We start from the raw sequence: 25,581 nt of genomic DNA on the forward strand, positions 1-25,581 counted from the left end.
GAGGTCCCCCAATAACTCACTTCGCCTGAGAGGAGAGAAGAGCAGCTATTTGTTTTTTTGATAAACATATGCATTTTTTTTTTTTTCCACGTAGGGAGCAGCAAGAAAGGTTAGGATCCTAAGGACAAGAAAAATACCAAATGAAGCAACTGTTGATTTGCATATTCACTTAGGAACAAGAATGCACCCATGCTTTGAATGGGTAAACGCAGTAGCAACTCCTTTTGGTTTATCACACACACACACACACACACACACACACACACACGTACTGTCATTCCAGGGGATTACCTTTAGAAGAGCTTCGCCAGATGCTGCCCTTGAACACGCCACGCACACACACCACGCAGAGCCCTCTGGATGTCTTCGTTGAATCTGGAAGGCAAGAAAAGCACTGGTTAAAGCTATCCACTTATGACACAAAGGTAGTGCTGAGAATACGTGATAGGAAATATCCACACACCAAAAAGATCTGCCCCCCAAACACAGAGAATGCCAAGGACAGAGGTGGATTAGTGGGTTTATCTCAGAAGTGGCAGGTTTCTGCATTTCAGAAGCACCATGCTGTAGTGGGTGATGAAAGAGCTGTATATGAATAAAACCAAGATCCCCATTCACTGGGAAGTCTTGGGTTTCTTTTTTTTTTTTTGATCTACACCTAGTGTGGAAATCCTAGATTAACCCGATAGAGCCAGTTTTTCTTCAATCTTAGTTGCTGCTGCCACGAGGATTCGAGATGGCTGTAAAACACACGGTTTGTCATTATAACCATTAACAAACACGATACAGAAAGTAAAAAAAAAAGATGTTCAAAAAAAAGAAAGAGCCAACTGAAAAATAAAAAAAAAAAAATTAAAAAACCTCTAACTTTTAATAATTTTGCTCTCCTCCCAAAGGTCACACAAGCTATTTATTTGTCTCTCTGTTGGGTGACTGTATGCATTTCATTTCATCAGTTATAAAGAGATAATCTGAAAGTTGTTATTTGTCTTAGGTCTGGACTTAATGCAGTTCAGTGCAAAGGAAAGCAGTGGTCAAGCGCTATGAACGCTGCAAAACAAGGCACCGTATAATGTGTCGCTATCCCACGAGCATGACTCATGACTTCATCCTCGGTTCAGCCTTCCATGAGACTATAACAGAAGTTACAACAAATAACAGTAACACACTTGTGAATCTCCTTTAATGTTGGTAGCACAAGTTAAAAACAACAACAAAATTACATTTGGGCCCTCTCCAAGATTAACAGGAGAATGAAGGTGACAAGGCAATATTTAGGACTATGTGCAAATTTAGGGAAACTTGATGATTTTAACAGGTTTCTGCATTGCTTTGGGCCTCCTTTTCTGTGAGTTCCTACTGGCAATCAGATAAAAACTGTCCATTAAGATAATCGGGAAAAACTTACTTAGTGAAATCCAATATTGGAGCCTTAAAACTTTTCTCACTGCATTAGAATATCTGGAACTAGGATCCCAAGATAGACACAACGGAAATGTAAAGGCAGATGTCTTGGCCTCTGTTTCCGAGGTAACTATACTCACTGCTAACTTTTAATGAATGTCAGCTCTAGAGAGCTCTATTTCTTGGGCCTAGTTTTTATTTTTTTGAAGAAGGAATCTAAAACTCTGCATAGAAATGGACATGATCATAGTCTTGCCTTTGAAAGGAAAAAAAAAAAAAAACAATAATTAAGTGCTTTAAAGTTTCACAAATAAGATTTTTTTTGTCCTATTTAAAAAAAGAAATCATCAGGCTTTTTGTAAATAGGGCCAAATTCATGTGACTAGTTTAATAATAATCAACCTTACAGGACAAATTTTATGCTTCTGATGTACAATCTGCACAGTATCTCCTAAATCTTAACTATGGAGAAAATTTCTAGTCACTGGAGTTTACCAAATGGTACTGTAAAGAAACAGTAAACACACCAGAATGACAGGTTTCATTTACCAGAAGATGTTAAAATCCTGTCAATGTCATTTCCATCCAGAAGGTTTTTGCTGAAATAATAAAAAATGAATGAAGGAAATCAAATGTAGTCATCTAGTTAAATATTCATTTTCTAATCTTTAGGGAGCTGTTTATTATCCTGTGAACACCTGGCCTTTAGTAGAACACTGTGTGGTTTTAAACTTGCTGTTGTGACACAGCAAATTCCACGAGGGCTGTAAGTTAAACCCATTATTGGGGGGGGGGGTGGAAAGAAGATAAAATAATTGTCCTTCTCAATTCAGGAATAATTGAAATAAACTGTGATTCTAAGAGAGAAAAAAATACCTGGGTAGTCCTTTCAGGGCCTGAGCAAGGAAGCTTGTATAGTACAAAACTTAAGGAGGCATCCTTTCAGGGGCGCTGACTCAGCACTTGCAAGAAGCAAGAGATAAGGACTTCCTTACATTTTGCACCCCGGGCACCTCCTTTACTTTACGTTGGTTCTGGCCCTGAGTTCTCTGTCACTTGTGATAGCAGTATTTAAGAAGTTTCATTGGTAAACATTAATGGAACAATAAAAAAATTTTTGATATGTTTGATAGAATTGAGACAATATGTTCACCACGACCGCAACTTAAATAAAAAAAAAAAAAAAAAAAAAAAAAAAACATGCATTTTGACCCATAACTGAGAAAACGAATGCAAATCTCAAATATGCAGGAAAGGTTAAGAAACGAGGCAAAGTATGAAAAGGAAAAGTTATTTCTCCTTCCCCAGGATGTGCACTGGAGAAAAGCCAAGTCGGGGGCACTAGGGATAAAGAAGAAGAAGAAAAAAAAAAAAAAAAAAAAACAAGCGGGATGAGAGAAAAAAGAAACAAAAATAGCATGCATTGGGCAAATAATCGAGGATGTGCATGACTCATAGAAACACACAAAACCACCTCAAAATGCCTAGGTGGAAAGTGGAAAAGCAATGGTTACATAAATTAGGCTATGTAAATTGATTCAAATCTGAGCCTTGTTGTATTAGGTAAGTTTCTGAAGCAAGTTAATTACTGTAAAACACATTCCTCATCTATGAAGGAAGAATGATAGAAAGAAGTCAAACCATCTTTACGAGAACCAACAAATTTCCTAGGAGTCTGTGAGCTGACCAACAGAAATAAAGTCCCTCAGAAGTCCCTTAGTGGTTGTGCGACACAGATATCTTAGCCTATAGTTAATACTTTTGTATTACAGGAGTATGAGGTTCCATTATGAGTCTCCAGACAAATACTGTTTAGAAATGTTTTCTCTTCATTTTATACCGACCACCCTGCACCCCATTTAGCTCTGCTAAACAAAGAGAGATGACTGGTCTACTCAAAAGAAAACCTTATAGCCACAAAAATGTTATCTATACATCAGGCCAGAAAGACTAAGAAATTTTTTTTTGTTTTGTTTTGTTTTTAAGAAATAGAAAGAAAGAAAATAAAAAAATACAGGACATCATCATTATGGTCGAGCAATTTTAACTTGCCCTCTCTTTCCGGGAACATGTTGGAGAAAAACCATTACCTCCATTTGCTGAGCTGACTCGTGTCAGGAAGGAGGATGCCAAGAGGATATGGTTAATTAGAAATTATATGTCTATATTTTTCATAGTAATCATTTCAGAAGACAGATAACACAACTAAAGCCAAGATTCCAGAGCAAGTGCAAGATTACCCCATTCTCATTACCAGTATGCAGGTGTTACTGCATTAGGAAACTCAAAAGGGGGGAAGTCTGAAGAACCTGCAAGATTCTTATCAGGGTCTCGAAATTTTGCCTTTGAAGGGAGTGAATCTCCCAACTGCAGCTCTGGGCTCCCTGATGGAAGCTACTGCTGTTTCTTGTTCTATGTAGTGAGAATGTACATGGGCTTGTCCTGTATACCTGTACCTCACCAATGACAGCTGAGAAAGCAGACAGCTGTGAACCTGAAGACAATGAGGGGACACGGTCCCGTGACTCCAAGGCTCTGTCTGGGGGCGGGAGAGACTGTAGCTGTCTATCTGCTGGCGGAAGGGCTGTAACGGGGAGGCTGCCACTGACTTTAGATATAGATCGCCTTTCCTGGAAGAGGAACAGGAGCAAGAAGATTTGGAAAATATTTTGAAGAGCCGATCAATTTCACTTTAGAAATCACTGAAAACTAAAGCCTTCTACTAATACCCTAACTGATATTGAAGGCTAAACTCAGTCACCTCTGTCACATGGCCCTGATGCTCTCTTTTCCCAAGCCTTTATCAGTTATGAAAATATCTTGTTTGCTAGACTGTTTATTGTCTCTTCCGCTAGACTCTTAGCCAAGAGAATTCTGGATTCTGGCACCAAAGAATAATGCTTGGCACTATAAAACAATAAGTAAAATGGAGAAACAAGGTAGAAATGACTATCTCTTAAATGGTATTTCAGTAGAAAGTTTACTATATGTTAAATAAGAATACATTAACAATTCTGCATTTTAACATATTCTACATAAAAAGTATATGTAATATACATAAACGGTTTGAATAATAGTAATAAAAAAACTCGCATGACTATAGCTGTCTTAATACTGCTGTTTTCTTTGAAGCTCTTATCCATGAATGTGAGCCCAGACCATGTAAGGAACATAGATTCTCTTTTCTAAGAATAACCTTTCCTTTTTTTTCACTTTTTTTCTTGATTGACCAGATTTTTCCAAAAAAAAAAAAAAAAGTATTAAACAACATGGTAGACTGGCCAGAGTATCAACTTTTTTGATTATATGACTCATCTATAAATCTATTTGTGATATGCATTCATTATATAAATATTTATGAAGTAATATATTTACTATGGTACATTATATTTTACACATTATAAAACCTATAAGATAATACAATGTACAATGTACCCTGTTAGAAAAGAATGAAATTAAAATACAGCATAAATTATATTTATATATTGCACAAAATTGATTTTTTCCTTATTTTTATCATTAAAGATATCATTATATATTTTCATATTATCATTATTATTAGTGCTATATTCCATTCAATGTAAGATGTACTATTCTTTCATGTACCCCTAAGGAAGAAAAAATACTGATTTAGCTATCACATGCTACTCCTCAATTGTCAGGTACATCTATAATGTCATATCTTAAAATACAAACTTTGTAACCAATGAAATGCAGTAATTTTTAAAGGGAAAATCTAATCAACTGTAGTTCATTAGTGTTAAAGATTATATTTTAAAACTATAATACAATATTTTAGTGGCCTAGTTATGTCATGGTATTAATAATTTTGGGTTGGTGGGGAAAAGACACTTTATATACCCAAGTGTAATAAAGAATTGGATCTTTTTTCAATAAAAACTTTTAAATCCAATTTACCATCTTTGTGAACAGTTTTACTTTTGTACTTGCAAATTCTCAGGAAGAGGCACATTTTAAAATTTTTACAAATGACTTAAAATGCACTGAAGCTTTATATTTGGAAGATTGTAATGCAGATCCAACAATTCTGCATCCAAGTGTGTGTTTGTGTGTGCAGGAGGAAAGAGATACAAGTTGAGACATTTTTCTTCTCAAAGCAGACATAATTTAAGAATAGAACAATGGAAGTATTTTTAAGCATCCGTTTTCAAACGTTTTCTTCATAGCACAGTTGTTTTCATACTCAATGTTAAAATGTCACCATTACTTTGAAAAATTCATTTTTAGTGGACAACTTATCAGAAATTATCAGATCGTGAGTTTTAGCTAATAATGAGGCTGCTGAAGACTATGCTAGCTGGAGTAAACCAGCTCTGTCACATTCACTGGGCTCCTACCATCAATGTCATTTATTACCTCTATTTCTTTACCAGCATCTTTTAATATCAACTGCCCATCATCTGAGAGTTTATTATACAATCATTTTTAACTAAACTATAACATCATAGCATGTTGACAGTGACCTAAAAACAATGGTGCAACTGTCAACCAACTGTTGCACAATGTGGACAGCTTACTGTTCTTCGAATAGCCCATGAACCACAGAAGACACATCACCATCTGATACATGCAGTGAATGTGGGCACCTTATCAATGGGTGTATTAAATCTTAGCAAAGCACAAAATCTTTCTTATTTTAATGTAACAATAACTGTAAGCAGAAGTTCTAATTTTGCCTCTGCACCCTACCTCGTCAAAGACCCTGTGTGTCTTCAGGCTGGGCATACCCTTTGCTGAGTGCCACGGGACCAACAGTGAATTCTGAAATGGGTCCTAGAGGTTGTAGACTTAAACCTGTGGGTGCCAGGGAAAAGTGGGCTAGATTCTGGCAAACTAGATAGCGTGTGGCTCATCTAAGGAGATAATTCCTGTAAGACTAGGATTCCTAGAACCGAATTTTAGTGAGGAACTAGAGAGCCGCATGCTTAGATGAAATCTGTTCATTTTGAAATGCTGAAAACAAATTCAAAGTTTCTTCTAAAATGTTAGCCAGTTAAATCAAAAGCATTTGTAGGCTGGATTTATCCATTACTCCGCCAGTTCATTTTTTATAACCAGAAATAAAACAGAGCATATCAAAAAATAAATAAAGGGCCAAAAAGCATGAAGTAGGATGAAGAGAAAAAAAAATAAGAAATATATTCTGAGGAGAGTACTAAATCAATTAACTTAAGATGTTTATCTTGAAATAAATATATATAAAGATTTTGTTTTCATCTTAATTAAGAAATTTACCTAGTAAATTAAGGGAAAATTTCAAGATGTTCTTAGAGGAGGTGCTCCTCTTTATCTTGGGCAGCATATTATTGAAATGTGATCCAGGATATATAGCATGCAAAATGTTTTGTAAATCAGTCACTTAAGCACCAATTGTGCAATATTAATCATATATTAGACAGATTAGGTAACAGAATTCCTTCCCCCATCCCTTCCTCCTTCCTTCCACAGTTCGTTCTCTCCTTACTTACCTGAGTATCCTCTCTGTCTTTCAAGGTGAGTGGGGAATGTTACTCTTAAAAGTTATTACATTCAATGAGTTCCCCCATACAGTTTGAGCTACTTTTTGGAAATTAGTATATTGAAGGCAAAATCATGTAAAAAGACAATAAACTATTGTAGTCATGCAAACTATTATTAATATAGACCAGGCATACAATCAATTTTCAGAGCATGTACTCTTTTGAGGGGACTGATACTGTAAAAAGTGCTCTTGCCAATAAATAATTTATTCATATTTTAATGTTGTCTTTGCAACACATTCATCTTAACAGATTTGTTTTTTTGCCAATGTATGTTGGAACATTGCCAACAAGAACTGTTTGTAAAAATACAACCTTCCTCATTTTTTTCCAATGAGGCAATGTAAAGAGAGAAACCCAAATAATCTAAACAATGTTTAACACCTTTAGCATCTGTTGGAAAGCAAAAATGAAGACTAATGTTCTCGTAGATAGCTCATTCAGTGTTTATCTTGATGACTAGAAAACAAGCAACCGAACAACCATTGAACTGCATTACAATAAAATATACGTTTTTCAGAGAGAGGAGCACAAAATCAGTTTTCATTTGGCATGCTAACTAAGTATGCTATATTTGAACAGAATGTTACATATTCATTTCATTCATCATTTAAAGGCAGATAATCAGGAAGTCATTACGTGGCCTGCATTGGGCAGCTATTCGATTAGAGCATAATTGAGCACTCTGTAATTCAGCCAAAGCTGACAGGTTGGGAATGCATAATATCCATCCTAGGTATTTTGAATGTGGGGAGAAATATGGGGTAAATGGTATTACTAGTCAGAACAGGCCCCTGGGAATAAAGACTTAAAAAAAAAGAAAAATTTGTTGATTTACATTTCTTTCCCTCTTTTTAGTTTTTCATTGTTCTGTCCAGTTAATTTTGCAAATAAGCAATTTATCAATTTTAGTAACTTATCTGGAGAATCATCCTCTCTGGCTTCAGAAGACTTGACATAACCTTCTGGATCATGATGGAATTTTTCTATGGTGTTCCAGGCTGACTGTACATGGCCTCTTAGAAATGAAGTTAGTAAATTATTAAGAGAGAGAGAGAGAGAAAGAAAGAAAGAAAGAAAGAGAGAGAGAGAGAGAGAGAGAGAGAGAGAGAGAGAGAGAGAGAGAGAGAACGAACCTGATTTTATCCAAGATTTTGTAAAGTGGAGGATTGGAAGTTAGAGTAAAGAAGTGGATAAGACATAGGAAAAACTGGATAGTCAGGCAAACTAAATAGTCTTACTACTGTTGTAATTGGTTAGGGCATTTATATTATGACAAACAGATATTATCAGCGTACCTACTTCTTTTAAGCATTGTCAATTCATAGAAGACATGGTTTTCTATTGGTCAACTCACTGTTCCCTGCTTGTCAAGTTCCTGTTCCTACCTTTAGTCCTCCTGTCCAAATCCAAAGTGAGGTTTTAATCAGAAGGCAACCCATTATACTGCAGTAGAGAACTCTATTACGTTTGGAAATAAAATGTGCTCAGCTGAGAATTGGTAAATACTTACTAATTTTATTATTTCGTTTTCGTGATATTAGTAACCAAATTAGCGATTTTAAGAGACAAAGGGGGGAGTTGTTTTATCATTAGTATTTCTATTAGTTTCCTAGTGCTGCCATAACAAAGTATCATGGCTGAAATTTATTGTCCTACCCCTGCCCCCAGCTTTGTTGAGAATTGTCAGAACATGGAATTGTCAGAACATGGTAATAAAAACTGAATGCCTTTGTGTTGGTCTAATTACCTTTTTTTTTTTTTTTAATTCACATTAGAAAATGGACTCCTTCATTGCCTGCACCTGAGGAAGATTGCGTTCGCTGCCGCTCATGATACGCACGGCCTTGACTTGGTCGGAAGATGTATAAGTCACGGGAACCAGACGAGGAGGAGCTCGTAAAGAAACTAAATGCTTGTGACCACCAGAATAAAATCAGCCAGAGAAAAAATGATAAAAGTCTCCACTAAGAAATAAGAGGTCTTCCCTGTTGTCTTGTGTTAAAAGAGTCCCTTCCTTTGCTATCGATAAGGCACACGTCCACATGTAAATGAACATGAATAGATTCTGGTTCAAGATGCCAAACAAGGTAAGCGAATCCTGACTTCGCCTCCTCTCACGCACACATCGAATTTACAGCTACACATGGACCAACTTCCTCTAGGGGGTGTAGGGGGAACAACTAAAAGCTTGCTGAGTGATACACATGGGGAGGAGGAGAGGGGCCCCCACCGAAGCAGGCAGGAGAGGCTGGGATACAAACTCATGATGAACTCCACCTGTGGCCACCACCCCACCTGTGGCCACCACCCACCGTCATGCGGGAACACAAAACCCGGGGCTTCTCCCTGAGGAGCAAAGAGTTTGAACCCTACATCCGGCACCCTTATTTTTAAGACCTGAACCTGAAAGAGGCGCCCCCAATCATCTAGCCTGGAAAATGAACGAGGCTCCGGCCCACGCGCCCACACACGCCCTGAGCTCTGAGGTGAGGCCCGGGGGCAGCGCAAACTCACCGGCCTTCGGGCCCCAGTGCGAGAAGAACTATGACGGCGGGCGGGCTTCCCGACTTTGCTTGTCTTAGGGCCTGGTCCTGAGGAGCAGGCATCTGATATGATGCACATTTGGGGCCTGGGAGGGTGGTCTCTGGGACGGAGCCTGGTAGCGCCATCTTCGCGCGGTCCCCGAGCCCGGCGGGACATGCGCTCTCGAGCAGGAGAGTGGGCGCGGGCGTGGGGCGGGCGTGGCGCGAGCGTGGCGCGAGCGTGGGGCGGGGTTTGGTACTCAGCAAAGCACCAAAACACCTGCGGCCGCTGCGGTGGTTAAGAGAATGGAAACGCTGAGGCTCAGGCACTGCGTGACCACTGTTCCTCTGTCTTTCCTCTCCCATCGATACAGTTTCCAGAGCACAGGGTCTGCAACAGTGTAACGGGGTGCTAAAGATGGACGTTTGAGCCAATAGCAAATTCCCAAGTGAGATGCTACATGTAGATGCATATTTTTCGAAGTAAATTTGTGTAAATCTGTGAGGTCAGCTTAAAGGCCCGTATCGGTATCGAGGATCTAAAAGTGCCTGGAGAAGAGGAGTATTTGTGACTTGAGTTACTGTCTGTGGCGAGTCCCATCCACGTGAATTAGAGCTCTGGGTGAAATGACTCTCACTTCAAGCTGAGTTGGGAGATACTTCAATAAGATCATTTCAGGGGTCTTGATATGTGCTGTGAGGCTTAGGGTCGGTCTCGCTTCTGAGAAATACAAAGATCAAGGAATGGATTGGCTGTAGCTGAATGATGGGCCAGGAAGAGGTGATGGCGTAGCACAGCCTGCCCTCCAGGCCTGTCGGAATAAAGGATGTGTGGTTTGTCCTTTAGATCAGAGGTGATCCTTCAGTGTGACAGAACTAGCATGGGTGTTCTTATATCTTGTCCAAGGGCCCATGTAGAGTGGCAAGTGTTGCTCAGTTGATAGAAACTGTAGGAAAAAAAGCTATAAAGACAGGCTGGCCAAGAGGGCATTTCTAGCATCAAGAGATCTGAAGGCAAAAGAGACCGTGTGGGGCAGAGGAAAGGTTTCTGTGAAGACTCCACAAAAGCATCTCATAAGAGAAAAAAGACAAATTTAACTTTCTGCCAGGAAGTGTGAAGCCTCCTCCCAAATTTATCAGCAAAGTAAGAATTTTATCAGTAAAGTAAGAATCCTCTTGTCTGTTTATCTTCCCTCCTACCCCTTCCACACCCGCCTCAATACCCTTAACTGAAGGTATTTCGACCCATAAAAGACTCAACCTGGAAGCGGGGAGAGAAGATTTAACTTTAATTAATGAAGTGACTTTGTTATAATAGAATATGCATTCTAATTTCTGATTGAAAATTGCCTTTGTAACTTTGAGTGACTATAGGGTTTTTTTGTTTGTTTGTTTTGTTTTGTTTTTTTTCATTTCTTTCTTTTTATTAAGCCAGAATAAGCAGAAAAGTCATGGCATCTGCCTGTTTGTGGAGAGGGATAAGAGAAGTAAACTCAGTGAGAAAATTTAAAGAGAAAGTAAGGCTCAAAAATAAAATTGCTACGTGATTACAAATCCTACTTGTTCAACAAACTGGTTACATTCATGTCTATGCATTTGTTTCACTTTATCTTTCCTACTTGTCAGTATTCAATGGAAGAGGCTGTGCTCAAGAAGTTCATGTCACTCATCGCTTGTGCAAGTTGTGGCTGCTTGCTAGTAACTGAGGCAGCTACAACAGGTATAACCAACCGATGGGAAAGAGAGCTCATTTTACCATCTTCTGACTTAGTTTCTACTTAATTCCAGTAACACTCACTTGGCAGATAAGGATGATTACAAAGGGAATGACCAAAATTTAGGTAGATTTTGCTGAGTGTCCAGCTTAAAGAGTAGAAAGATTGCAAAATCTGTCTAGATTCTTTGTGTTCTAGCTATATTCCTCCACAATCAGTAGTGCTTTCCCTAGTAGTTCCTTTTTTTGTTTTTTCTGTACATAACTTTCTGATGGATAGTATCTCAAGGAAACGTTTTTGCCATTTGACTTTTTACTTTGGGTTTTTAAAGATGATCTTACGGATAAGACATACATTAACAGGACATGTAACTCTGGGTGGCGAACACAGAATGCACTGTATGTACTACTTTCTGTTGAATGATACATCGAAACTTGCTGGATTTTGTTAATCAGTGTCACTCCAATAATTTTTAATTAAAAAAATAAGACGTTAAGTACAGAGACATACACTATTTTTACCTCTTTTGTTATAACTTAATATTTTTATAAATGCATGCTGTTTCTGGGACAAGGACACCTTAAATTTTAGTGGCATAGGCAATGCCAAGAAAATAGTCCCTGGAGGAATCTGGAATATTTAAATTCCAGATTTAGGCTGGAAAAATTCCCCTATTTTTGTATTTTATTATTCTTACCTGTTTTTGTACATTTTTGCCTCCACAAATTAATTATAGTTTTGGGGGTCAAAGAACATGCTCTACTCTAGAACACAGGAAATTTCCTTCACATCGTAGGTATCTAATGCATTTTAAATTAAAAAAAAAATTAAAACTCAGAGTAAAGTAAGACTATAATAGTGGTGCAATATTATATTTTTCGGTCACACATGGTTAAAACCGCTTAGGCAGTTACATACTCTCCAGTATGAAAACCTGACGTGGTGCTATTTTTTTAATCTACTGCATTTTAATCATCTTTGATTAACATTGCAAAAAGCTAAAGGAAAACAGGATCCACTTCTTTAGTTCTTTCTTCCTTTTTCTTTTCTTTCTTTTTTTTTTTTTTTTGTCAATATGAGAGGAATTTGCATTCTCTAGTCTCTCTCACATATCACCAGCAGAATTAGGCCCCAAGCAATTCATTGGTTTGCAGCCATAAGAAATGACTCAGGGGATTGAAATGGCCGAAGAGTCTGTCATTTGTAATGATTGGTTACGATAAGAAAATGAATTCCACAAAGCCTCCTAGAGTATGTATACCAAATTCACTGCTTCATTTATCATAAAAACAAAACACCAAAAAGTTTAGTTCCCACATAATGAAACAAAAATCACTGGTGATATCATGTGGAAAGTAGAAATATTGGGGCAACTGACTGCAACAATAGTTACACATATTAAACAGTATGGGCCGTTTCAGCAAATCTTATTCAACCAGAGATAGTCCGTACAACACCTGAAGATGCTTTGTAATTCTAGATATTGTCCGTTGTCCCTTGGCTTCACACTCACCTTTTTGATACAGGTAATCCCTCTGCCCAAATCACTGGTTTTGCTTTCTGTGATTTCAGTTACCCAAAGTCAGTTGCATTCCAAAACTATTAAATAAAAAATTGCAGAAATAAACAATTCATAAATTTTAAATTACAGTCTGTTCTGAGCAGCGTGATGAAATGTTGTACTCTCTAGCTCCTTCCCACCCTATATATGAATCACAACTTTGTCCAGAGTCTCTACAGTGTGCATGTTCCCTGCCCATCAGTCATTTAGTAGCTGTCTTGGTTATCTGGTCAACCATTGGGATATCACTGTTTTTATGTTCAAGTAATGCTTATTTTGATTCATGATGATCTCAAGGCCCAATAGCAGTGGTGCTGGCAATTTGGACATGCCAAAGAGAAGCCAACCAGTGCTTATGTTAAGTGAAAAAGTTGAGAGTTATTCATTTAATAAAGAAAAAGATTAAATGCTAAACTTGCTAAGATCTGCAGTAAGAGTCTCCTATCTGTGAAACTGTAAAGAAGGAAAAAGAAATCCAGTCTAGTTTTGCTGTCACTTTTCAAACTGCAAAAGTTACATCTACAGTGAGTGATGAGTGCTTAATTAAGATGGAAAACGCATTACATTTTGGGGTGAAAGCTATGAACAGAAAATGTGTTTCAATTCAGAGCAATGTGTTGCACCGGAAAGCACTGAGCCTGTGTGAAGGTTTCAGCAAGGGATCCCCTGAAATAAGTGACACCAAGCCACTATGGCGAAGAAGGGATTCACAGATTCAGGAATAGATTTGGACCAAAAAATCTAAAAATTCCTAGAGAGAGAGAGAGATGCAAGAGAGAGAAAGATGACATTCACATAACTTTTATTATAGTACAATATAAAATTCTTCTATTATTAGTTATCGTTGTTAAAATCTTACTGTGCCTAATTTACAAATTAAACTTTATTGCAGTGTGTGTGTGTGTGTGTGTGTGTGTGTGTGTGTGTGTATTGTATATATAGAGTTCAGTACTGTCTGAGGTTTCAGGCATCTGCTGGGGGTCTTGGACCACATCCCTCACGGATGAGGGGGAACTACTACACCATCTTTTTTATCCCTGGGTGGAAAATTCTGTTTTCAGATTCCCTTGCCAACTGGTTTCCTGTTAGCTTCTGCCAATGGGAGGTACCAGCTGGAGATTAGAAGTCTATAACAGAAGAGAGGGTTTTTTTTTTTTTCTTTCATCCCTCCCTCCCTCCTCTCTCCCTTCTTCCTTCCTTCCCCCCTTAAATACCTCTGGCAGTGAAACGGAAGCAGTGAACGAAGGAGCATGACCACAGGCAGAGCACAGGGGCAGGTTCGGCAGCTCCAAAAGCACTCGGGGCAGCACCTTAGCACCCAGATATGGAGCAGCTCCGTGAGCTTCAGGCAGTAACAACCTACTCCTTTGCTCCTCTGGCCCTCCTTTCTCTTCTCTGCTGCTTTTCTACCTCCTCAGCACCTCCAAATCTTTGTGTTAAACCTTTCCCTTTCTGAAGTATCTAAATTTTTTCCCCCTTGCTGAACACTAATGAACACAGCATTACAGCAACAATGTTCCCAGAAATATTAACAAAAGTGTGGAATTAGTTATGTATTCTGATTGGGTCTAAACATAGTCGTGATCTTATTGCTAGTAGAAAATGGGAAGCCAGTAACCCTTGCTATGTAGTGACAACACAGTGACTAAAATTATTCCTTATCATCACCTGGGATGATATGCTTATTAGCTCCGAGTCTGAAGATGCCAAGTGACTGCTTCATAGAGGACGTGATTACAAGGACGGAGGGGCAGTTAGGTGACTTCTGACTATGCTGGAGAGCTTAAAGAGAGAGAATAGAATATCCTGGCTTTAGATTCTCCACTCACTATATGGACAGAGAGAGGTTGCGGCATGGCCTTCGTAGAGTCTCTTGTGAAGTCAGAGAACTGAGCCGCTGAAAAATCAGTCCCAATATTTTATTCTATATGTTGCAGAATAACAACATAAGTTGAATCTACAGCTTAAGCACACCTCTCATGTAAATGTCAGGACATTGGTTAACAAGGAGTAGAATTGCAAAAAATTGTAATGAGGATCTGTGAGAAGATTCAGATTAATCTGAAAGCACTGGAACTCCAACTTCCTCTGAGCCTCTTTTTTCAGAGGAAGCAGTTTTTGTTCCCTAAGGAAGAAGAAACTGGCTTTCTCTTGCTTTAAGAACCTATAATAAGCTCATCTGAGGCAGTTAGTTTGTAAGATGATGCCAATTATTTTCAAGATACACCTTCATCCCAACTTACTGCCTCCATGCCCCAAACCAGATTCAGATCCCTATAGGTCCAGGATTTTGAGAGCCAAGTTTGGTCTAGAAGGAGACAGCTTGTATACTGAAGGAAGTGCAAGACTCAGTTAATTTATATAAGCAGAACCTGGGCAATATGTGTAGGAAAGGATTCTAAGATCGTTAAGCCAAGGAGGAGAGAACACAATGCACTAACGTGTTAGGATGACTAGGTAGAAGTGACTCTTACAGTTTGCTTCCCTGGTTGACTGAAACATTGACTCAACAGTGATAGATATTTAATGACACTGTGATAACAAGAATGCTATAGTATATCTATCATGCTATCCAGTCCCTTCCCCGCTGTCTTCTACGTCACCTGCCAGAGTCCAGACAATTCTTCACTCGTTGGGAAAGCCTGCATGACAGGTCTACTGGAAACACTTTGTGGTTTCTGACCTCTTCAGGTGATTACTATGGGAGGTGACATCATTGAAGGAGCTCCTGGTTTCAGTGGGAATAATCAGGTGGCAAGAGTCAAATGGCAAGAGTGCAATTACAATAATGGGCAACGGGGCTGGAGCAGCTGTTAGGCTATTTTTTATTGAGAAGGGGTTTTTGGCAGTGGCTAATAGATCAAAGGGTTTTTTTTTTTCTTTTTTTTCTTTTTTTTGGAAGGAATTAGATTAGAGGTTGGAAAACTGGCCCATGGACAAAATCAAGCATGCTAGCCATTTCGTAAATAGTTTTACTGGAATATATATATACTTTCTTGCCTTGTCACATGTATATTTTTCTACGGCTACTGTCACATGACGATGGCAACAGGGATCATTTAGCCTATGATGGCTAAACCAATTACCCTCTGAACCATAAAAGAAAAATATTTGGTGACCCTGAATAAACTGTAACCAACTATTGTATTGATTTTTATATAAAATCAAGCATACAGACCTAAGACATGAGGCTTTATTTGAGTCACCATCATGGAGACTAATGGCCTCTTACCCAGTGTCGAGACCTGAACAGGTGAGCTGATCTGAGACTCTTTGAATGAAAGGGGTATGAGGTTTTACAGTAAGATACCTCCAACTCCAAATGACCCTGCCATGGCATATACTAAAAATATTCCTCTGTACTCTCTGTAAACTGGCCTACATCTATGTGGCCAGATAACTGAGCACTGGTGAAAAGGAAGCTCAGATCTCTGGGAATTATTAGAGATGAGCTCTGAGTTGCTGCTAATCCTTGAGGGTCCAAAACACTGTGGTGACCAATAAGAGGGGCGGTTAGATGATAGATGGAATTTGGCACGTTCTCATCTTGCAGTCAGCCTGGTGACCACCCTGGTAATTGCTTCCTCGCTTCTCGGGCCCCAGTTTGAGTAGACGCACCAAAAGACTGCCGAGTCCCACTCAGACCTCTGATTCCTGGAGGGAGTGTGTTGTTTTTGGCCCTGGAGTGACAGCAACTTCCTAACCATTTTTTAACAAGCTTCTTCACCTCTTGGCTCTTTTTAAATCTCTTTTCTTAGTCCTTTTACTCTTCCTGCTGTTCCTTTGTATTCGATGTCCTGTTTTTTTAATTCCTCTCTGTTGGGAATGCATTATGGATACACTGGCTTATCATCAGCTTGGAGCCTAGACTCCAGGGGAAGATGTTAGGCTCAGATCATAATGGGACCTTTTCCTCAGGTTCCTTGTGAGCAGTGTGAAGATGTTATACCCAGAGAGACTACACACACTCTTCAGGGCCACATATCTAGACAGTAGTCAAACATGAGTATTAAGAATTTCTTGCTCCTTGCCTGTTAGGCTGGAGATTCTAAACTTATATCTTAATTGCTCTTACATATTTTTTAAAAATGTATACAATCCTTGGCCAAATTGAGATCTTTTAAAGCTAAATCTCTGAGGAAAGATCCTAGGGTTATGACCTGTTAAAAAGTCCTACAGTTCCTTGAGATGCATTTGGGAACAACAGCACTGTATATAAGAAAATATGGAGAAACTGCACTATGAGTGCATTTATCCTATGAGAATTCAACTTTATGTGATTAAGGGACATGAGGAAATAAAGAGAACATAAAAATAAATAAACAAAATAGGTGCTTTTGTTCTGCATCCCTTCAATGGTTGTATACCTCAGTATCTAAAGTGAGTATGCTACAAACTGGATTTCTTTGGTCAGATTTAGTTTTTACATGACTCTCATAACGTGAATGCCTCTCCTGTTTTCACCAAGACCATAAAGATGTTTGATCCACAGAATCAGTCAAAAGATCTTGTAATATCTTTAAACATTATAGAATTTACCAGATGGGAAGACTACTCCTGTGTAAGATTCCATTACTCCAAATGTACTTTTGCAACTATATAGAAAAGTATTTCAAAATCTAAAGAGTCTAAAAGTGCAAATTGAATCAAGTAATGTGGTGGTTTGGGTGGAATAGCAGATTTCTGTGAGATGGTTAAGTTAATTAGGCAATAATATTTCTCAAACTAAAGAAAGTAGAGTTTATGACCATCTTCTAGGTTATTGATTGAATGTATAGTAACTATAGGAATGGGCTCAGCCTGGCAATTGGGACAAAGAAAAATTACCCTGGATGTTTTCATATCTAGGCATCTCTATTGCTTAATATATTTTTCATTGTTGGATTTTAATTGGCTAAAAAGATATCCTCAAAATTACATAAGGAGACATAATTATTTTCTTAGTGGGTAAAATATTTATCCTTGGTGCATTTACAAAAAGATAAAGAAAAAAATATTTAAGAGACTAAAACTATGGTATTAACATTTTCTGTTAAGGAAACTATATATTCATTTGGAGGGTATTTACAATATATATAAGATTTTGACCTAATAAAATCACTGGACAGTCTTGCAATAATAAATTAAAATGTAAAATTGAACAATTAATTTAAATGTGGTGTAAACTGAAATCTCATGCTTAGATTCAGTATTGGAATATGTAAATGAACTTTTACATAGCTATAAGTTTTATCATGAAATATATAAGCATTATTTAACTTCTTAATAAGGTTCATCAAACAATTGAAGTAATTAAAAGGAAATTGACTATGTTACATTTATATATGCAATTTGAAAGTTTAAAGTTATTTAATTAACTAAATTTGTAAATGGGATCAAACAGTAATCAAAATCTTCCTTAAAGGTAATTGCTAAATTTTGTTATACTTATAAATAGTAGTTTTTATATACTGAATTAAAAAGCTTAAGGAAGAACCGGGTTTATGAATTTATTATTAATGCACTGAATTTTAATTTAAATAAAATAAACACCTGAATAATCTTTGTGTAGTTGAAATTTGCACAGTAAGACAACAAAAAAAAATTGACATTTCTGGGCTGAGTGTAAAAGGATTAGTAGTTTTCACACATGACCATATTACTTCAACTTGTGTTCAGCCATAGACAAAAAAATCTGACATCAAAAAAAAAAAAACTGGCTGAGTTGAAATTATGTAAAAATGATAGATAAAAAAGACATGTAATTTTCACAGTTAATTTTTAATTTTGATCCTAAGCCACTGTTTGCTTCATGTAAAACTCCCCATGTATTAGAAACTTTACTTGAAGAAAATTCATAATACTCACTCATAAAATTTCAGCTTGAAAAGAATCTCAGCCCTCATCAGTTCCAGTGCCTCATTTTGTGACAAGAGGATGGAACCTCAGAGATGTGAAATACCTACGGGCAAAGAGAGAGATCATGAAAGAACTGAGACAGGGAGCCAAGTCTCCTGGGTGCCGGGGCCAGTCCTCATCTCTGATTCACAGCACTTCACTGATCAAGGCTTTCAACATTTGACCCCGGAGCCAGGTCATCATTTTAGCCTTCAATTTTGAAATGGGGATCAGAAAATTAAGGCCGCATTATCCGGTGATATCATTATTAGAACCGAGCCAGCTGAGATCCTAGAGCTCTGGTTTTTTTTTTTTTTTTTTTCTTTTTTACACAAGGCCCTGTTGCTTTCATTTTCCAACCCGGCACCTTCTGTTTCCACTAAGTATTCACTTGGAGTTCTTTTTAAAAGGAAAGTTTCACACACTTCCTATGGCCTCTACTCTCTCATAGAAGGAGTGACATTTGAGAATTCTGACACGAAGACATCTCTGACTTCAATCACAGAGTGCAAAAATGAATATTTTCCACATGAAACTTTGAAGGTTGGTGCTCTTTTAACATAGCCTTTCAGTTTTACTTGAGATTGACTGCGGGGGGATTGGATGGTAGTTCAAGCAGCACAACAGAGGCTGTTTGATAATCAGTGCCCAGCGTAAGAGGAAGGATGATGAGGCCTCTGTTGAGCCCAGGCAAGGCAAAGCCCGTGGCTTGGGGAGAGATAATTGATCCAAAGAAATTTAGCACTTCCACAGAAAACTTCTGCAGCAAATTGTGTGTGCTCCAATTCTGTTCTTAGCTGGCGTTCATATTGCTTCCATATTTTTTCACAAATTCCTACTGACGGGACAATTTTGTACAGTTTTGGTTGCTATCGGCTCATAAAATATATATGTGTGTCTGTATACATATATATTATTTTTTGAGGGGGGTTCGATCAGAAGGACTTGAGCCCCTATATACTCCAATACATAGTATGATATAATATAATATAATATAATATAATATAATATAATATAAATGGTTATATATTATATAGAGAGCTTGAGAAAGGACATTTTAAAAAGAAATAAAATAAAGTGAAAAATGAATACTTTTTTCCTTCTTTCATTTGAAAGAAGACATTCTCTCTTGATATATACTCAGTAGTACTTCAGATTTTGCAATAAAAATTGTCTTATAGAAACTATAATGGCTAGGTTTTGAAGACATTAATCACCTTATTGATAGATAACTCTTTTGTTTTGGTTGTTTCTACATGTGTTATAAAACCCACAATGCGTTGTTATCATTTTTGCTTTAATCGCCAGTAATCTTTTAGGCCTATTTACATATTGACTATTTCCTCTAGTTTTCATTTATTTCTGCAGATCTGAGCCTCCATTTGCTATCATTTCACTGCAGCCTGGAGAATTTATTTTATCATTTCTTGTAGTGCAGTTTTCTGAAGACAAATTCTCCCATCTTTGGTATCTAGAAAGTTTTCTTTCACCTTCACTTTTTAAAGATAATCTTGCTGAATGTGTGATTCTAAGTGGACATTGCCCCTCGCCCCATTAACATTTTGCTTCATTGTCTCCTGATCTATTTGTGGTGAGAATTTAACCATCATTGGTCACTCTTGTAAAATGCTCCCTTTTATGCAATGTATCCCTCCACCACACATACTCACTTCGTGGATGCTTTAAAATTTTCTCTTTCTCTTTTGTTTTTGACAGTTTGACTAAGATGGGTCCCAGTGTAATTTATCCAGCTTGGGGGGTCTCTGTATTTGGATCCCTATGTGACTATCTTTCATCAATTGTAGACAACTGTCCCCGTGATCTCTTCAAATATGTATCTGTACCACTGTCTCTCTCCATTTCTTCTAAGACTGTGATTTTACATCCATCCATCCATCTATCCATCCATCCATCCATCTATCCATCCATCCATCCATCCATCCATCCATCCATCCATCTATCCATCTATCCATCTATTATCTATCTATCTATTCTTCTATCTATCTATCCATCCATCCATCCATCTATCCATCTATCTATCATCTATCTATATCTATATCTATCTATATCTATATCTATCTATCTATCTATCTATCTATCTATCTATCTATAGAATCATTTGATATTTTTCTTTCGTGTCTGTTATGGGCAAACAGCATTCCTCCAAAATCCACATGTTGAAGTCCTAACACACAGTACCTCAGAAAGAGACTATATTTGTAGATAGTGTTTTAAAACGATAATTAATTTAAAATGAGATCATTAGGGCAGGCTCTAACCCAATATAACTGGTGTCTTCATAAGAAGAAGATGTTTACACATAGACACGTACAGAGGGAAGATCGTGTGAAGACACAGGGAGAAGATGACCACCTACAAGCCAAGGAAAGAGGTCTTAGGAGAAACCAGCCCTGATAACACCTTGACATTGAGCTTCCAGCTTCTAGAACTGTGAGAAACATTTCTGATGTTTAAGCCACCCAGTCTGTGGCACTTTGTCCTGAAAGCACCAGCAAACTAATATGGTGTCCCTATGTGTTTTCAGTTTGGATAACTTATATTGACCTGTCTACAAATTCACTGAATCTTTTTTCATCATGTGTACAGTCTAAGTTAATAAAAAAATATTTCCCGTATTGTATTTCTCATTTGCAGCATTTCAATATTGTTCTTCATTAGAGTTTTCATCTGTTTGAAATCCCCCAGTTGCTAATACACATGATCTACTTTTTCCACTAAATCTTTTAACATATTTGTTATAGCTATTGTAAAACCCTGGAATGATAATCTCAATATCTTGGCCACTTCTGGATCTGCTTCTATCCATAGTTCCTCCTTTGATGATTAGTCACATCTTCTTGCTTCACGTTTCATAGTTTTTGATTTGTAAACTGTACATTATGTATATATACACAATAGAAACTGAAGTGAATGATATTTACCTCTAAAACATGACATATCTCTTCCTCTGTCAGGAGACAGTGTTGAGGAAGAGGAGGGTTAATCAATGTAAACATTAGTGGAACTGGGTCTAGGCTTTGTTGCAGCTTTAAACAGAATATGTTCACTGTGGGTTTCAGATACTTTGAGGATCACCTGGGGGGGAGCACTCATTTCTCCCCAGTCCTACACCCAGATCCCTGCCCCAAGCTTTGAAGGATCTTGGAAGTACCTGTGCTAAAGGCCTAGAGTGCTCAGTAGGGTTATTCCATTCTCATGCCCCATTCCCAGTCTTTGGAAGTCATGACATCACACTCAGTAGGAGCCTGGAGACCCTAAGAAACCTCCTCTCAGCTCTCATGCCTGGCCCCAGTCTTCAGTGATTCACCATCTTGTATTCCAAGAAAACCTAGGTGCCTCTGGGAGTTTGTGGTTCTTTGGATTATAAGTTCTTCCTTCTAAGGAATGACTTGTTGCTATTTAGATTTTAGTTCAGTTACAGTACTCTGCTCTCACATGTGCTTTTAAAATTCTATGATTTGTAGCTCATCTGGATAGTTTTCATTGTTAGGGTGAGTATGACGGTATCTTGAAATTTACTACACACTACCTCAAGTGGCGGAGTCCTCTTCTTATTAATTATTAGGTAAGAAATTCAACCATGTTGAAGAAGAAAAAAATGAAACATGTATGAAGGGAAATAAACAGTGCACCCAGGGGCCAAAATATGCATCAGTTATGGAGAATGTTAATTAGCTCAGTTTGGTTAAAAGTATTTGATATGTGAAGGTAAGAGTTGTAGACAATGAGAAGTTGTTGCTGAAGATGTCTATTGGTTTTGACAGCTTTGTATCCCATCCTTCTAGAAAATTCCCTCTGCTTCTATCTGGGGAGTTGTCCCTTACATAATCCATGTTTTTGTTTTTGTTTTTCTTTTTGTTTTTGATGGAGTCATTAATACAAAGATAGGCATGGGAATTTAGCCTAGATAACCATAATGCCCTATCTTTCAGTCAATGGCACAATTGCAAGGCTGGTGTGAAGCTCGTTGGTGTTCTTCCTTGGAATTTGCATCCACTAAAGAGAAGAAAGAGAAGAAAAGCCCAATCCCCCTATGGGTGGAAAAGCCCATCTGGAGCAGAGATGACCGGGAGGCCAGCTCTGCCCCCGCTCCTGAGCCACATCCTTTTGTTTGCAATCTCAAGCCCTGACTATTACTAGGCTCTCTTTATAAACCGTAATGATATATTTAGGTTTTAGTTACTCTGTTATAACCATCATATTGGCTCATGACAAATTGGCTCTTTTCAACCTATTATTTCTAAAATCAATGCAAAAGTAAAGGAGATAACCATATTTAGGGATTTTACAATGCAGTTACAGGAACCACTTTATTTAATTGTACTTTTGAAAGGCCTTTGATTCATTGGCATCACCCTCATTCTACTGATGAGGAAATTTTGACACAAAGGAATAAAGCAACATCGCCTGGGTTACATAAATGGTGCCAAAATATTAAAAATGGTTTCTTCATTAGTTGATATAGTAATTTTGTTCTCTATTTACTCTGCAAATATATTTGCTCATAGCTCATTCATCTACATTAGTTTGTTTACTAAGAACACTGACATGACTGTTCTGTACCTCTTTTTACAGTCACCAAAATACATGAAACATTATTATATCAATAATGTCTTAGTAATTAAATTCTGAACAAAATAAAATATTTCTCTAGAATACAGAAATGGCCAAAAGATGGTTCTGATATTAAGCTTTCATGTTGCCTTTACTCATTTTACTTTTTTTCTTCTACTGAAAAAAAAAAAAAATAATGTTTTCCAGGATCTGAATACTGTTAATATGTGTGGCCTGTTTTTAAGTGAGGTATATCCTAATTTAGATAAATTAAATTAATATAATAAAAAATAAACGATAAGCAATAGTAGCTACCATAAATTGAAATTACATCCTCATTTCTAAATGTATATAATATGTCTCTCTCTCTCAAGACAGCTTCATGAAGATAGGAGCCATGTCTATTTTCTTTACCATCGTTTTAGAGTCTCTACTTTAGAGTATATATGTAAATATAATTAGCATTCAATAAATACTTCGGAAGCGAATGCATAAATGAGAGACACTCCTCCGTTTTAAAGTAGAGCCATTTTACTTCTCGTTGGAATGATTAAGGAGGGCTTTTTATAGCAGACAGCATTCCACCTGGGCCTGCAAACCTGGTCGGGATTTCAATGCGATTGGATCTGAGTCAGGAGAGCAGCATAAACAAGAGCACACAAGTGCCAAAATATGCAGCATGTATGAAGAATGTCAAATAGCTCAGTTTGGTAGAAGTATTTGATATATGAAGGTACGTTATGGAAAATGAGGTTAGAAAGGTTTGGGACCAGAGGGCCTTTTATTTCAATCTAAGAAGTTTTACTTTTATTTGTAGACAATGGGGAGTCAGTGAAGGATGGAGCCCTGGGAAATGAGCAGAGCTAGAGCACAGGATGATTAATCTGGGAGATGTCTGCAGACTGGATTAGAATGCGAAGGAATTGGAGGTAAGGGGACAAGTTAGCTATAAATTGCAAGTGAGTAACAATGAAGTCTGGAACCAGAGTAAAGAAAGTGAGAATGGAGATACAGAGACATGTAGTAATTATTCTTACTATTAACAATTATCACCTCCAGAAGGATCATTTATTGCCCCAGGTATTATACTAAGAGAATGAGTGCATCATTTTATTTCTTTACACAAAGCAGCCCTATCAGTGTATAATATCATTCCCATTTTACGCTTGAGAACTTGAAGCACCCAAGTCCCACCTGGCAATTGATAGAATCAGAATTTGAACCAAGATCATATCAACTTTTAGTTATGTAGGAGTTAAATCTAAAGTCTTCAATAATTCTCTAGAAGTAGATTAAAAGGGAAAGTTTCCTCCTATTTCACCTATAGGGTTTCAAATTTACAATCATAATAAAAGATAAGTTTATATTTATACTTAGGACAAAATGGGTCCATGATGTCTCCAGTGTAACCAAATGAGGAGTTCTAGCATCAACTTGAAATGTAAGACTAAAGTTCAAAAAAAAACAAGTCTAGGAGTGGAGATTTAGAAAGTGTGAGCATAGAGGAAATATGTGAAGTCACACTCCTGCCAAGAGAGTATAAAAAAACAGAACAGAGAGCTAGGGAACAATCCTTTGAGAATGCTTTCATAGACCAGGAGGAGAAAGGGCAAGCAGAGAATGAAACCAAGGAGTATCAAAGAGACAGAAGGGTTAAGGGTTGAAGTGTCCCATAAAAAGGTATGTTAAAGTTCTAACTCCCAGTTCCTCGGAATGTGATTTTATTTTGAAATGGGTCTTTACAGATTTAACCAGGTTAAGACAATGTTATTAGGGTGAGTCCTAATTTAATATGACTGATGTCCTTATAAAAAGGAGAGATTTGGACACAAGACACACAGAGGAAAGATAATTTGAACACACACAGGGGAAAGACAACTGTGTGACTGGCATCTACAAGCCAAAAAATGCCACAGATTGCCAGCAAATACCATAAGCCGGAAGGGGCAAGGAAGGATTCTCTCCTAGAGCTGTCGGAGAAAACATGGTCCTGCTGAGGCCTCAGTTTCACACTTCTAGCCTTCAGTACTGTGAGAATAAATTTCCATTGTTTTAAGCCACTCGGTTTTTGGTACTTTGTTACAGCAGTTCTACAAAAGTAATACAGATGACAAAACACCCATCTATACAGATAAACATGCACGCATGTGCACACACACGATACCAGACTGTTTCAAACGGATGGATGGGAATGGTCAATGGTGCTAAATGCTATAGAGATATCCTCGAGTATAAAGATTGAGCAAATTCTATTCTATTTGATAATTAGGTGCTGATTAGAGATCACCGAGGGATTAGTTTCAGTGTAATGGTGAGAGAAGACATATTTAAATTCAAATACCTACAGATACCAGACAGCAAACTAAAGCATGGGAGGCACTGGG

The 25,581-nt window shown here is 37.6% G+C and overlaps 1 protein-coding gene across 1 annotated transcript in view; it reads right to left on the bottom strand.

Annotated features, from left to right (window-relative positions):
* TENM2 (teneurin transmembrane protein 2) overlaps nucleotides 1–25,581 on the bottom strand; it is a 2,693,686-nt gene that overhangs the window by 1,382,298 nt on the left and 1,285,807 nt on the right. Inside the window, exon 9 of the mRNA XM_036224946.1 lies at nucleotides 292–375. The gene's annotated coding sequence lies outside the window, so the exon portion shown is untranslated. The remainder of the gene's footprint in view (nucleotides 1–291; nucleotides 376–25,581) is intronic.

Source organism: Rousettus aegyptiacus, unplaced genomic scaffold, assembly GCF_014176215.1.
Source record: "Rousettus aegyptiacus isolate mRouAeg1 unplaced genomic scaffold, mRouAeg1.p scaffold_m13_p_7, whole genome shotgun sequence".
Lineage (NCBI taxonomy): Eukaryota > Metazoa > Chordata > Mammalia > Chiroptera > Pteropodidae > Rousettus > Rousettus aegyptiacus.